The following is a 14370-nucleotide window of genomic DNA, read 5'->3' as shown; positions in this document are numbered from 1 at the left end:
TAAAATCCAATCACTTGGGGCACGATTGCACCAACACAAATCAGCTAGAGCATCCATGATTTGCAGAATAGAATATTTTTGATTGAGTTCCAATTGACTAGATTGGGTTCAAGTTGACCAATTGATTGTGCAAAAGCCATCAGCTGCATAACGGCTAAAATTGCCTTAACAGTTGATTAAAGCTTTTCTAGTCGACTAGAAGCAAACAAAATAAAGTGTTTGGAGCCTGTTCTATATAGACATTAGAGGTTGTTTATCTTGGTAGGGGTGCATGAAAATGTTTAAGATTTTACTATGAGTAAATGCTCAAGTTTAACAACACCCAAAAGCTTAAAATTATAAAGCGAAGGCTTTTCACTACAAGCTCTTGGTAATTCTTCCCTTCTAGACTTACTTGATTGGCAAAAGAGACATTCGTGATTTGTGGAGCGAGTCACTTGGTGAATCCATACACAGTATAGAAGGAGCAGACTCCTAACCATATAAAATTACTTATTAGCATTGTTTTTATTCTAGATGTTTTATCTTACATTTTAGTCAGACACTCTTGACATGAGCAAGACATATGAATACCCTGCATGACTAATCAGCTTCAATCTTTATTCTTGCAAAATAAATAAATAAGTCACGATCTATTCACCCCTCTTCTCTAACTAGTCTAAACAATACACCACAATGATCCTATAATTTTGATAATTTATTTATCATGGGACAAAGTTGATGTTCATAAGCTTGAAAGTGGCAATGGTTAGGATGAATTAGTAGAAACACATCCTATGACAAAGTAATCTCATGAAGATGAAGGCTTAAATTTGTTAGGATAAAAATTAAGCTATTATTTAAATAAGTTAGCAAGTCAAATATATAAGCATTATAATTAATGTTCCTCACAATCTGACTAAATAAATTAAACGTGAAAACTCTTAAACTAGATAACATGAGACAATCTAATTTTATGAATATGAAAGATGAAAATTTATTATATTACAAAATACTTTATAATCATTATTACCCTGTAGGATTTTATTTTTAATATAAGCAGAGAGATATCTCAGACGCACAACAAAGATTTCAGGTTGGTAGAATATATAAGAAAACTATATCAGTTGTTTGACGAGCTTTAAAGTCATGAATAACTAACGAATACTACAAATAAAAGTCTTAATTAATTTGCTAAATTTAAAATTGATATCTTGGATTGTTTAACAATGTTGTTTTTCTTAATATCCTCTTTTGTCTTCTTTTGAGTAATATAATGATTTATGATTTATGTGTCTAAATCCTGACCAATATCATATCATGTTGATTGTTCCCTAAAGTGGTTAAGTCGACAAGGAATTTTTTAAAAGGTTGTATCATTAGGGGCTAGAGGCTTTTCTAGAGTTAAGTTATCAACAGAATTTTTTTAATCTCAACAACTTATTTTAATTATGTTTATTAATTATAAGTGAAGCAGAAACTTTAGATGTCATCTTTATACTTATCAATACTTAATCTGTTTCATCTCATGCCAATATGTGATGAATTCTACTCCTATCATGTAAAGGTGGTTCTAAAACTTTGTCAAAATTCCCTCGTAATTCAAATGAAATTACTGTTCGCAAATCATAGTCATTTAGTAGAGATCATGTTACACCTATACTGATTTTTATTTTCACATACAAGATAATGTAATGGGCAAATGCGCATTCATGGACTTATGTGTATTAAGAATAATATTCTTTAAAATTAAAGAATAATAATCATTATCAAGTAATGATGAATAAAGAATAATAATCATCTAAAACTATTGTGATAGAGAAAATATTTTGAATGAAAATGAAAACCAAAGGACAAATAAAAGAGGCATGCATATGATGATATCTTTTCCCTTTTTCATGGATGAAAATTGAAACTAATAAAAAATTGTCAACATGATGGTATTTTATTTTTTTTCCTTGACAAATAATAAATATATGTTATACAAAAATTCATGAGAAAATTTAATTAAATGATAGGAATTTAAACTAACAAATTAAACAACATAATTTTCAAAGAGAAGCTAGAGATAAAGTGAGCCCTGTCCAATATTAAGTTACCGCTAGGTTTGAAGTTCATAAATGGTTGAATTAAGTCTTGCAAATTTTTAGAAGCCACCCTGTACTGGATCTCCTCAATCTTACAATTGTGTTTTGACTTTGTAGAGTTTAGCTTTGGAGCCGATTTGTACTGGATTCAACTATTAATAGGCCTACCCCTCACCAGTAACTTTCTAGTGTTTGGAGTTTTTGCCTTGATCTCTCTCTATTTTTCCTTGTCTTACATGGACAGCTTATTTCCTGTTTTGCTCTTTTATATATCTTCTTTTGCTGCTGCCTTATTTTCTTTTTTTTTTTTTTAATTTCCTCTCTCTTCTGTTGACAGCTTCTGCCTTTCTTCGTTTCCTTGCAAATGGAAAGAATCAGGATGGTTTCTTTTCTTGCAAACAAAGGAGAAACAGGTTGCCTCACCAGATCCATCAGCAGCCAACAACAGAGGGGAAGTGGTGGGGTTTTATCGCTGCTGGGCCGGAAGCAGTAGGGGCCCTTTAACCAACAACTTTGATGGTCTGATGCTCGTGGTTGCGGTCAACTCGACTGAGGGTTATAAGTTAATGGTCTGTGCTATCAGATCAATGGTTGCAATTTTGATCTCACACCAGGCCACAGTCATGGAGGGATATCTCAGCAGAAGTTTCTAGTTGATTTGCGGCACTACAAACAGGAGAGAGTGGCAGAGGCAAGGGCTTCTTCTGTTTGTTTTGGCCATGGATGGGAAGCAGAGATTGGGTAGGTGTCAGACCTTTTGGGAGGAGAAAGACACAATCAGTCATGGTGGCGCAGGCATGTGGGGGAAATGGATTCACAGGGAGCCAACTGTTGCAACACCAGCCAACAGGCCTCAAATTTGTGGTCAGCAGATGGGTTGGATGATACAATGACAGACAGCAGGTAGGCAGCAAAGAGATTGCAGCCTTGTGGTGGATAGGTGGATGCAGGAAGAAGATGGTGGAAGGTGTGAAGATGTTATGTGATGGAATTATGAACGAATTAACAACAAAGACATGGTAGTGGAGGATGAGTAGAGGTGTGAGAAGGAATTAGGATACGTACCAAACACTGAATTAGGAATTCAATTATGATACCAAATTGATATAGCAGAAAACCGCTGTGATACCAAATTGATTAAAAATTGAGCCCCTCAAATTGTATAGAAAACTGGAACAAAACTGACAAAACAAAAGGCGGCTATCTCACACAAGGAAAAAGAATATCACACACAGAGATAAAAAATGGAATATTTATTAATCATTATTACATACAAACGATGAATTTTAGAGACTTTATTCCTACAAAAATAGGAAAAAAAATAATACTTCTTCAGAAATAAATTAATCCATTTAAAATCCTAACAAAATTAAAGGCTCTATAACCAAATCAAAAGATATCTAATCCTAAAATAGAACAACTGCAAATCAATAAAATTCAAAATTCTAATCAATGCCTATTCCTTGTTTGCATCAAGAATGTCATCCATGAGCAGGAGTTAAAGCTTTGTTGAAGTTAATGGGTTGTGTGCAAGAGAAAGAAAAGAGAATACTTGGTTAGGATGGGTTTGGCTGGAATTAGTTTGTTTTGAATCAAAACTATCTTGTATAACTTCAATTGACTTCGTCTTTGATTTCTTGATCTGACCTGATGATAAGTTGTGAATTAGAGAACAAAAAAAGAACCTATCCAACCATCTAAGCTCACTAATACAGTATTTATACAAGTTAGTAACTGGCACTCATCATTTTGAAAGTATATACATATTTCATTTTGTATAAGGTTGAGGATATACTTCACCTGATGCTATGTCGTAAAGAAAAAAAACAAAAACAACTAGCACAGCCATCTAATATCACTAATAGTCATTAGAATTTTTACACCAGTTAATAACTTGTTATCATTTCCAAAGTATACGACATATTAGATATTTTTTTAAGTTGAGGCTATACTTGACTTGATGATATGTTGTAAAAAAAGTCCAACCTAGAACAGCCATAGAAGCCCACACTAACAAAGATTTTAACAGTAACTTGTTATAGTTTCAAAGTATATGATGTATTAGTTGTTTGTTAAAATTGAGGTTATATCTAGATAAAGGATACATGCAGTCATTTATTAGCTTATCCTACTATGAAACAAATACACAAACAGTTGAAGAAAAGAAATGCTACTACTCTCACTTGATTAGTGGCAAATGAAAAAGCAACATGGAGAAATAGTAATCACAAGTATATTATGCGTGACAGATTAGCGACGTACAAAGTTCAAAAACACCAAAAACCTGCAAACTCTAGATGCCAGAGGTGGAGATCCAGAGTTCATCTCCTTTTCAGCATCAAGCATAAGCATCTTGAGAAGTGCCATATGAATTTTTCCCAACAGCACAGAGTCCTGGAATGTGCATGTCAGATACTACACTAACTAGACATCTAAATATTAGCAAGTATACAAAAGAGCCACACTCAGAAGAGAACCTTGTCATGAAATGCCTGAGTAAACTGGTCAACAGTAAAGGGGCATACTTCAGTAATTCTTGATTGACCATGTAAAAATTGCAAAACCTGTCCAGGCAGAATGAAACATTATATGCCACCAGAAACCACCAGTCCATGTCCATCTATATGTGAAAAACAATAAAATGTGCTTTTAAATCCATTTTCCACAAATTCTATAGTACATAGTAACAAAAGGCATTTACCTTGAAAATTTTCTTAACAAGTCCTGGAGAAGAATTCCATGGTCGTATCAAAAACAATTGCTTCATTTTTACAATTTGTGGTGGAAACCTAGCCAGTAAATCTATATGATACAAGTACAAAGTTATCACATGTAGTGCCATATAAAAATTGATTCATTTAAGTGTTGCTTAGAGAAGCAAATAAACCTTTACACAGGGGAAAACCATGTCTTCCATTTGAAGTAAGATGTGCAGTACACGGGTTAGGTCCAGCCTGTAGTTCCAAAAGTTCTAGCTCCTCATCATCAATCAATAGCTCACTTTGACTGTTCTGAAGACTCATCAAGTGAAAGTATGCAATCCTTCAAATGAGATTCTTCCTGATTTACCACATTTTTAGATGAGACTTGAATTTTGAGAAACAAATCTAAGGAAAATGCAAGTAGAAGAATAAGAAATGCGTAGAAGAATAACTAGCTACTTGATAGGCAAAATTGCTAAATGCAAACATACATATGCGTGTGTCCGTGTGCGTGTCTATAGTCATGACCTATGAGATAGGAGCAAGGTACCTTTCTTGCTTGGTTTTTCTTATCTCGTGACTTCTTCTGATAGCTATGTCTCTGAAATAATTATAAACAAAGAAATATATTTCAGGAAAATATGATGGTTCAGTAGCAAATCCATTTTCATAGAAATTATTACGCAAAGATCAAAATGCTATAAAATTAAAACAGTTACCATGCATGATTTTCTCTGCTGAGGCTGTCTTAAAATATAAGACGAAGTAGCCCTTTGAGAAGCATTGAATCTTGAGCGCATCCACCTACCACCCTCTGTGCAATTTACATCATCATGAAGATTTTCTCCAATGTTGCATGCCATACGGTCATCAAACCCTTGCCCATACCATACTTTGTCGCAGGAGGGTTGCTTTTATGGGAAGTCCTAGAGGTGGGCACTGAAGACATCAATGTCTGCAAAATTTTGATGATGGCAAAAGAATAGATGTGTGATGGACAATAGACATGAACACGAACAAAAATTAATATGGCAAAGATGAGAATGTTAAGATAGATGTATAATCTAACTAAAATGATAAGTTATAAGGAATAGATGAAGGCCAAAGAAAATTCTCATGATGATAATGTTAAGATGGATTAAATGGTGGAACAATATTCATGTCCCCAACACCAACTTTTTTCAACTAACTTGGATAGATGATAAATAAGATCAGATATTTAGTTCACCCCATGGTCAGTGATGGATTTGTAGAAATCATAAAATATCATCCTCATTATATTTTGAACTTTTAAAAAACTTATTGTAGGACAGAGGCATCCTACTCATTGATGGCTGACTAGATAAACAGTGAAACAAACTTCCTAAACTAAGCTGGTGAAAAACCTAGATGTATAAAGACAGAGTAAGAAAAACTGGGCAATCCTTAAGAAAATTGTAGCCAAAACTTGAAGTTAACAAAGTCACATAAGCTGTATGAACTACATTTAAGTGACAAAAATTGTATGGATGTTTGAAGAATGTTGCAATTACTAAGAAGTGGCAACCAAGTTAGTTAAGTCATGTTAATATTGGATAAAACTTAATTATCCAGTTCTGGGAGATTGTAAGTACCTCTCTCCTTTTGGGAATTGGATAATAGCCATGAGAAAACCGAAGCTCCAGAAATCTATCAAGTTCAAATAAGATGAAAATACGTAAGAAGAACATATTCAAAATTTAATAAATCTCAACATAGATCTGAACAGAATATCAACACATATTCAAAAAAATGCAATAACAATGACATCTCAATTTGTTTAAAAAGATAGACTAGGAGAGTTCAACTTATTGATTTTGGAAATTTTAATAGTTAATAAGGCTTATGCTTTTGTTTCTTTCCCCATATCGTCTACCATGCTGGCCCTCACCAATGAAACATGCAACTTATTTACTTGGCATACTTGATGCATCAAAGTGTTGGGACATTAGAAAGTAACATGTACCAAAAATTAATATAGCAAAATGAGAATGCTAAGGTGGACATGTGGAGTAGATAAATGAAAGATAAAAGTCAGAGTGCAATTACATGTAGCTCCAATACATGATAAGATAAATTCGGTTGAGATCATGGTTTAAAATACCGAGTTGTGCCGCTCAAAACCGATAGTATTTACCGTTCCGACACAAGGCCAGCACTAGTATCCTACCGGCACTACAGTTGCGAGGCTGTTGCAACCTCGTGGTCATCGCCAAGTCTCAAGGGTGTCGCGACCCCGTGGCGACTCTTCACGAGGGTGCAAAAGGTGTTGCAACCAAGGTTTAAAATATCGAGACATGCCAGAAGTTTCGGTCCCGGACCGGAACGATACAATTTCGGTACCGTATCGTACCGTGCCGGTATAGTTTCGATATTTTTAAAATATAAAATATATTAATTAAAATAAAAAATTTAATTTAAATATTTAAAAATAAGAAATAAATTTTTTTGATAATTTTATAGGTTTTAATAAAACCTATTTAAATTATCCCGAATTATAATTTTAAACTATAACTAGGAATTGATTATTAAAACCTAATTAAACCCTAAGTTTTAAAAAACAAAAAGAAAAAAGAAAATCATGTGATCGGTACGCGCGGAGCGTCGCCGGCTCCGAGTGGTGCCTCTGGCGGCATCGCCGAGGCCTCGCGACGCCTCCGGAGGCGTCGTCGAGGCCGTGCGACGCCTCCGGAGGCGTCACCGAGCCCGAGCGACGCCTCCGGAGGCGTTCCCCGGCCGGAATTCCTGTGCCGGTGCCAGTGCCTGAACGAAATTTTTCGCCCGTATCGCCCGATGCAGCACAAAATTTCAATCCTTGACTGCAACCACGAGTGGCCTATGTGAGGTCGCAGCTCTTGCAATTGTTGCTATGATTTCTTTTAAGGTTTAATTTTTTTATTTTTAAAATAGATTTTTTATAAATAAACTAACAGTAATTATAAACATAACATATTATTAATAATAGTTATAAAATATTAAAATTATTTTAAATTTTTAAAAAATTTTAAATTTTTAAATTATTAAAATTTTAATATATATTAAAATTTGAATGTGAATTTAAAATAATCTAAAAAATTTTCAAATATAATTCTTAAACCTTTTGAATAAATTTAAAAATTTAAAAATTTATAAATACATTCAAAAAATAAGTTAAGACTTTCAAATAATTTTATAATCATCTTTGAGCCTTTCAAATAATTTTAGATTTATTTTTCAATTTTGAGTACTTATGTTTTATAATAATGTTTATAAAAATTTAATAGGCATTATCTTATGAAAAAATATTGAAATATAAACTCAATACCTCAAAAAATAACAACACTAGTGAGCATATTTAATAATCAAATATTAATAAAATTAATATACACTTATATTTAAAAATTTAAAAAAAGTACCAAAATTGTATCGGTACGGCACAATACGGTATCAAAATCATATCGTTCTGGTCGAGCATGGGTCAAAATTTTTGTTGGAAATTTGAATGGAAATAAAAGGTGGTGGAAGGAGGCTCTTTTGTGAATGAGAGTATAGTCCCACATTGGAAGTTTCAATGTATAATTGTTGGTTTATATTGTGTCACAAGAATGGATGTTGTGAATAAATGCTTAGGGTGCAAATCCAGGGCCCGGATTGCACTACCTACAAGGCAACTTGTGTGCGAGCGCGACCTGCGCATGTAGAATGTCGGACCGGTCAGGACAAAATTGCCTAAGCAAATAAACCAATATTTTGCCACATGGAAATAATTTATTTTGCTCAAATTAACGTTCATACATAAATGCAATGCATGAACGTTATGCATATTGATTGCATAAACGTATAATGTATGAATAAACGTATAGGAAGAAGATCCTATATAAGAGTCCAACTCTTGAGCAAATAAAATTATCTAGAGAAGCCACCACCACTCTCCCATCTTCTCACTCGTGTTAGCATTCGGGTACACCTTAGTTCGCCGCGATCTACCTGTGCTTGGTAGATAGCGCGGTTCTGTCGTTGTATCCTGGGAAATAGACGTCTGTCGTAACCTCTAAGCACCGCCGGAGGGGACGAATCTGTTTTAAGGAAACTGCGTTGAACGCAGGCCTCGACTCGACTCTCGGCACTCGGCTTCTTGTCTCGGCTCTCGGCAACTTGGCCAACTCGGCTCTCGGTGTCTCGACCGACTTGACACTCAGTGACTTGGCCATCTCGGCACTCGGCATCTCGCCCGATTCGACACTCGGCGACTCAACCATTTGGTTGATTTAGCACCGGTAATCGGGACACACCAACCCCTATTGGCAGCTTGAAATTATCAGTTCAAGCCATCTCTTCAGATAAGTTGAATTGTATTGTAATTCAATAAAATATAAATCTCTCCGGCAAAGATTGTCCAACAATTTTAAACCATGGTTGAGATTATATGGATATGCTCAATGATGAATTTTATAATTGAAGTTGAATCTACTAGAATGGAGGATGTAAGGGATACAGAACAAGGGATAGAGAAAGGCTTCAGAAAATATTAGTCACAGTAAAATGATAAATGAGTTGAATTAATTTGAATATTATAAGGATATAGTTTGTATAGAGTTCAATGAAGGGAGAAGATTCATGTAGTTGACCTTATGCATCGGCTTTACAATGTTTGTTTTGTCTGCTAATAACGTATCAACGGCCTATAACACCTTCTTAAAACAACTACTAAATAGTAGAATCTACTAACCATCAAACTTACACCATTATGAAAGCACATTCTTGTTTTTTTTTTCATATTGTTCCATCCAACATAGTTCAAAATCTAAGCTTAAGAAAGATTCTAGTACCTTTTTATCTTCATACAGCCAACATAACAAAACAAATAAACATTTTTGAGTTGCTTTGTTAAAAGTCCAAATTATTCAATCTCAGTAAAAGTATTCTATGAGAATGCATTTCCAATAGACCGCCTAACATTTAAATGCAAAGGAAACTTCAAGTTAACTAAGGAGGATTTACTTTCCTTCCTTAATAAGGAGTGATCATCTCCTCTTCACTGACTGAAGCTTGTAAAACAAAACTATGCCAAATAAATGCTTCATTTCTTAACTAAAACATATTGGTTCCTTACGCTCTATTTGGATGGAAGAAAAGGGAAGGGAGGGGAAAGGAAGGGATGTAAAGTATTTATGTTCCCCTCGTTTGGGAGGAAGAAAAGGTTCATTAACGTAACATGTGTTATTTTGTTTGGGAAGAATGGAAAGTGAATAAAGGCTAAATATATAAAATTATAAAAATATCCTCACTTTTTAAATTAGACAATGATTTTATTTTTTTATAATATTAATATTTATTTTGTAAATACAAATTAATTTTTTTAAATAAAAAAATAATTCTTTTATAGAAGAGTTCATCGTATCATTCATTACTATATTAGATTAACTAATAGATTATATTCATAAATTTAATTTACATATTTTAAGTGAACTACGTGTTCAACGTGCGGGCTTTGGTACATCGCTTTGAGAAGGTATTACTCTACTGATTTTTTTTGTTTTACAAGTTTTCCATAAAACATCACAAATGTTATATTGTTGCAACATGTGATAGTGATTTGAAACAACGAATATTTAGAGTTATTTACATATTTAGTTAAAATAATTAGATTAAATAAATTAAATAAGTTATTTGGAAATTAATATTTTAAAATAGGAATAAAATTGGAACAAACAATATTTAGAGTTGCCTTCCCTTTCCTTACACCCCAAATTGGAGTGTAAGAAAATCTCCCTTTTCATGGGTAAGGAAGGTTAAAACTTACCCTTCCCTACCCTTCCCTCCTCTGCCCTCAGTCCTTTCCAAACAAGGTTCAAAGTTCCCTACCTTTTATTTACCCTTCCTTCCCCTTCCCTCACCTCCTCCCAAACAAAGCGTTAGTGACTTAGTGACTTTTCCACTTCTTTAGCTACGTGCATCTAGTAATGTAACTATAAATATGTATCGTCACTGACCCAATGATTTTCTAACACAAAGTATAAAAAAATAAATGAACTTAGACAGATTTAGAACAGAGCAAGACATACCTGCACAGTGGCCAAACACATTTCCAGGTGGAGGATCGAACTCTTTTCCAAGGGCAGGACCATCTTTACGGTAAGTTTTCTTCAAAATATAATCCTTAGAAAGCAATGTTTGTAGATGAATAATGTGCTTCTTTTCAGAATGGTCTTTTCTACCATCAAGATGACTTTCCACAAGCTGCTCTAATGTCTTATATCTACCTTTCTGTTTGACAATTTTGTTTATCTTAGCAACAACACATCTAGAAGAGGTCATGTCTGTTCCGCTACAACCTGCAGGTTCTCTATCTCAGTCTTGTTCTGGCTATGTAAACAAACTATGTGGCATTCAGGCAATGATAAAGCTCTAAAATTTTGCTAAAGCAATTACAATTGGATTTTGAGGCTTGGAAATTACCTCCATTAAGAAAACTCTTTACAAAAGAATTTGAAGCACCAAACACTCTTCTTTCTTTTCTTCTCCTCTCAGTAAACCAGATACAAACTTTCTTATATGTCAAATCCAGTGTGGATGCATATTCTTCTATTTTGTTTTGCTTGGGACATTTCTCCTCTACATAAAATATCATATTTTCAATAAAAAACGCTAAGACCTGGTTCCTTGCGGACAGGGGATGAGCACAATGACTTAATTAAGTTTCAGAATTAGAACCTGAGTAAAATGTCTCCAATGATTGTAATTGAACTGCAGTCTTCTTCTTTATTCCCTTGTCCTTATCTGCATCAGTACCATTGATATCCATCATCCTAGAAATATACCATAGACAAACCAAAATCATAAACCAGCTTGCAAAAGTAAGTGCATGTATTGTATTTCTTCTCCAATTGAGTACTTGAACAGTTAAAGCATCTAACAAAAAATATTATGTATACTACAAAACATATTTGGAAGCAATTAGTCAAAATTGAATTCATCTAAATTTTACAAACAAAATATTTGCTCTGACAAATTTCTGGATATCAACATGTTAAGTGCAAAGAATATCTCACAAACACACACACACAACAAAAATAAAATAAAATGTGTTCTTTCTTTCTTTCTTTTTTTTTTTAACAATTAGGCGCTTCTAGTGACCATGGACAAAAGATGAACTACAGAAGCTTAATGACGTCCATCTACACGCACAAGTAAGATTGCCTTTTGATGATTCTCTGTCGACTCGCATAAAGTAAGTCATCGAGAATAATGACAAATTATCGAATCCAGCAGCAAGTAAAAAAGCATCATTTTCCATTTCTTAACATTACAGGACACCAGTTCAAATACTCGCAAAGACACCAAAAAGTCTGCAAATCGAGTCAAACACTCAGACACCAAGGAAAATTTGGTAAAAGTCAAACCAGATGTCCTGGAAAAGAAAAAGAAACGATTATGGACTAAACTCGAATACACTTCTAATTATAGACTGATTAATTGCAAAAGAAGAAAACCAAGAAAACAATTTTTTTTGAAATACTTGATCTAGAAAATGGAACACAAAACTTCTTTTTTAATCTTCTTTTGGTAAATTAGTCATTTTTTGAGCAACCATGGAAAGAAATTTCAAGTAAAGAAGCTCGAATATATCCATGAACTCGCACAGCAAATATTGCATTTTATCCATTATTTCAAAGCAAACCGTCTACAATATACACAAAATACAGACTCCGGAACCGAGTAATAAAAAGCAACTACTTTGTCCAATTCTCTAGCGCAACAGAACACCCACTCAAACACTCGCCGAAGTAAGAAACCACTCGAAAGACCAGGAAACCAAGTCGAGCACTAGGACACCAAGTAAAGAAATGGCAAGAATCAACAGAAACTTACATGGAAGAGTAAAGAGGGTCGAGGCTAACAGAGCTCCGTCGAAGTGATGGAATCCGAGTACTCCGCCGGCAACGACCGCATGCAGACAGAATTTAGGGGGCTGTGGGGCTGGGGAGTCTCAGTTGGGCTGAGTGAGCATTGCGTTGCGACGCTTAGGGTTTATGGCGGAGAATCAACGGGAAGCGTTGAGAAATGGTGGTGCGTCAGCGGCAACGGTCTCATCTCCCGCGCCCTTTTCAACGCCCAAAACCCTGCTACTACCCTTGTGGCCTTATCTACCTTTCGTCGTTGTTGTCGGGTTTTTTTTTTTTTTTTTTTTTTTGCCATATTTAGAAATAAAATTCATTTCAACCGCCCAAAGTTTTGGCTTTTTAAAAATAATGCTAATAATATAAAAAATTATACAAGGTATTTGATAGTTGCAATACTTCAAAGCGCATTTTGTAAAAAGGAAACAACTTGGGGTTAACTGAAATTTCTCGAATCTTGATCTTGCGGCGGGACCGGAAATGCCCCCACATTTCTCGATATTTTAAGAAATAGACTTACCTTCATGGAATCGCTTGAGGCCTTCGATCTGGAGTAGAGGATAGGTTGAACGGCTGATATGAACCCAAGAGTAATTGGGCCGCAACTGGCCCATCATAAGGGTGGAGTAACTGAGAAACAAACGGCATCTTGGCCCGAGACAAATTAAGCCCAAGGAAATATTGGAATGAGTTGTAATGTGATTTTCATGCTCCTCCTCTGCTTACTTGGACAGATATTGCAGGAAGGGGTGAATGCACTTTATCAAAAGAAGAATCTGTCATTCCAGTGGTCTCATACGGTCGAATCATGATTATCTATGAGGAGGTAAATCGAAAAGCTACAGCTGGTCACAACGGAGGAAGACATTACCTCGGCTTTGCCAAGATTCAATCCTTGTCTATTTCAGCAACTCTGCTCTGTTGTAACCAACTTAACTATACTTCGGGGATGGAGAAGAGTGAATGCACGCTTCTATGGAATTGAGTTCGATCGTAAATGCTTTGGTCTAAAGTTGGTCCAATGTTTTTTTTAATTGAATCATCAAAGAGACACCTCTTGTTAGTTTATCTAGGATGGTAAGTGTCCCCGGGGCAATGGTGCAATGGTAGGACATTCGGATTGTAACTTAGGGACCCGCGGTTCGATCCCCAGCTACGGCGTATTTGCAGGAATTTTCTTCCAAATGGGGAACGCAATCAAAGGATGCTGGGCATCTAGATTGGCCGCCGTTTGCGCTTCCCGATTTACCCTAGTGGTTGGTGGGAAACTTCCGTGGGATCGGACCGGCCCCCAGGGATTGAGTCCATGAGACTGACTGGGATTTATCATCTAGGATGGTAAGTAAACCAAACATTTATGAACAAGTTGATGTTCGATATAATAAGATTCGTTCAATATACATAAAGCTAATTAAATAAAAATTTTAAACAATTTATTAAATTAAATAAACAAACTTCAACACATAACTCATTACTATTTATGAATAAATATTATAAGCTATTCACGAGTAATATTCATTAAAAAAAGTTTGTGAATCTTGTACATTAATAAAGTTCTTACCAAACTTATCAATGGACAAATAAACTCTCAAATAATATTAAACTCATTAACAAATTTAAAATATAAAAATTTTAAACAATAAAACTAGTTCAAATTGAGAGTTTGAAATCAAATTTGAATAATTATTTTAATAACTTGACTCA

General features: G+C 34.6%; 1 pseudogene; it reads right to left on the bottom strand.

The window, feature by feature from the left end:
- Positions 1–4328: 4328 nt before the first annotated feature.
- On the bottom strand, positions 4329–11570 carry LOC141819425 (homeobox-DDT domain protein RLT3-like; annotated as a pseudogene).
- Positions 11571–14370: the final 2800 nt, after the last annotated feature.

The sequence above is a fragment of the Curcuma longa genome, unplaced genomic scaffold (assembly GCF_044706935.1).
Source record: "Curcuma longa cultivar G26 ecotype Majalengka, Jawa Barat unplaced genomic scaffold, ITB_CL_G26_1.1 contig_6161, whole genome shotgun sequence".
NCBI classification, from domain to species: domain Eukaryota; kingdom Viridiplantae; phylum Streptophyta; class Magnoliopsida; order Zingiberales; family Zingiberaceae; genus Curcuma; species Curcuma longa.
Note: the sequence above shows the minus strand (reverse complement) of the source record. Positions and strands in the feature narration are given on the sequence as shown.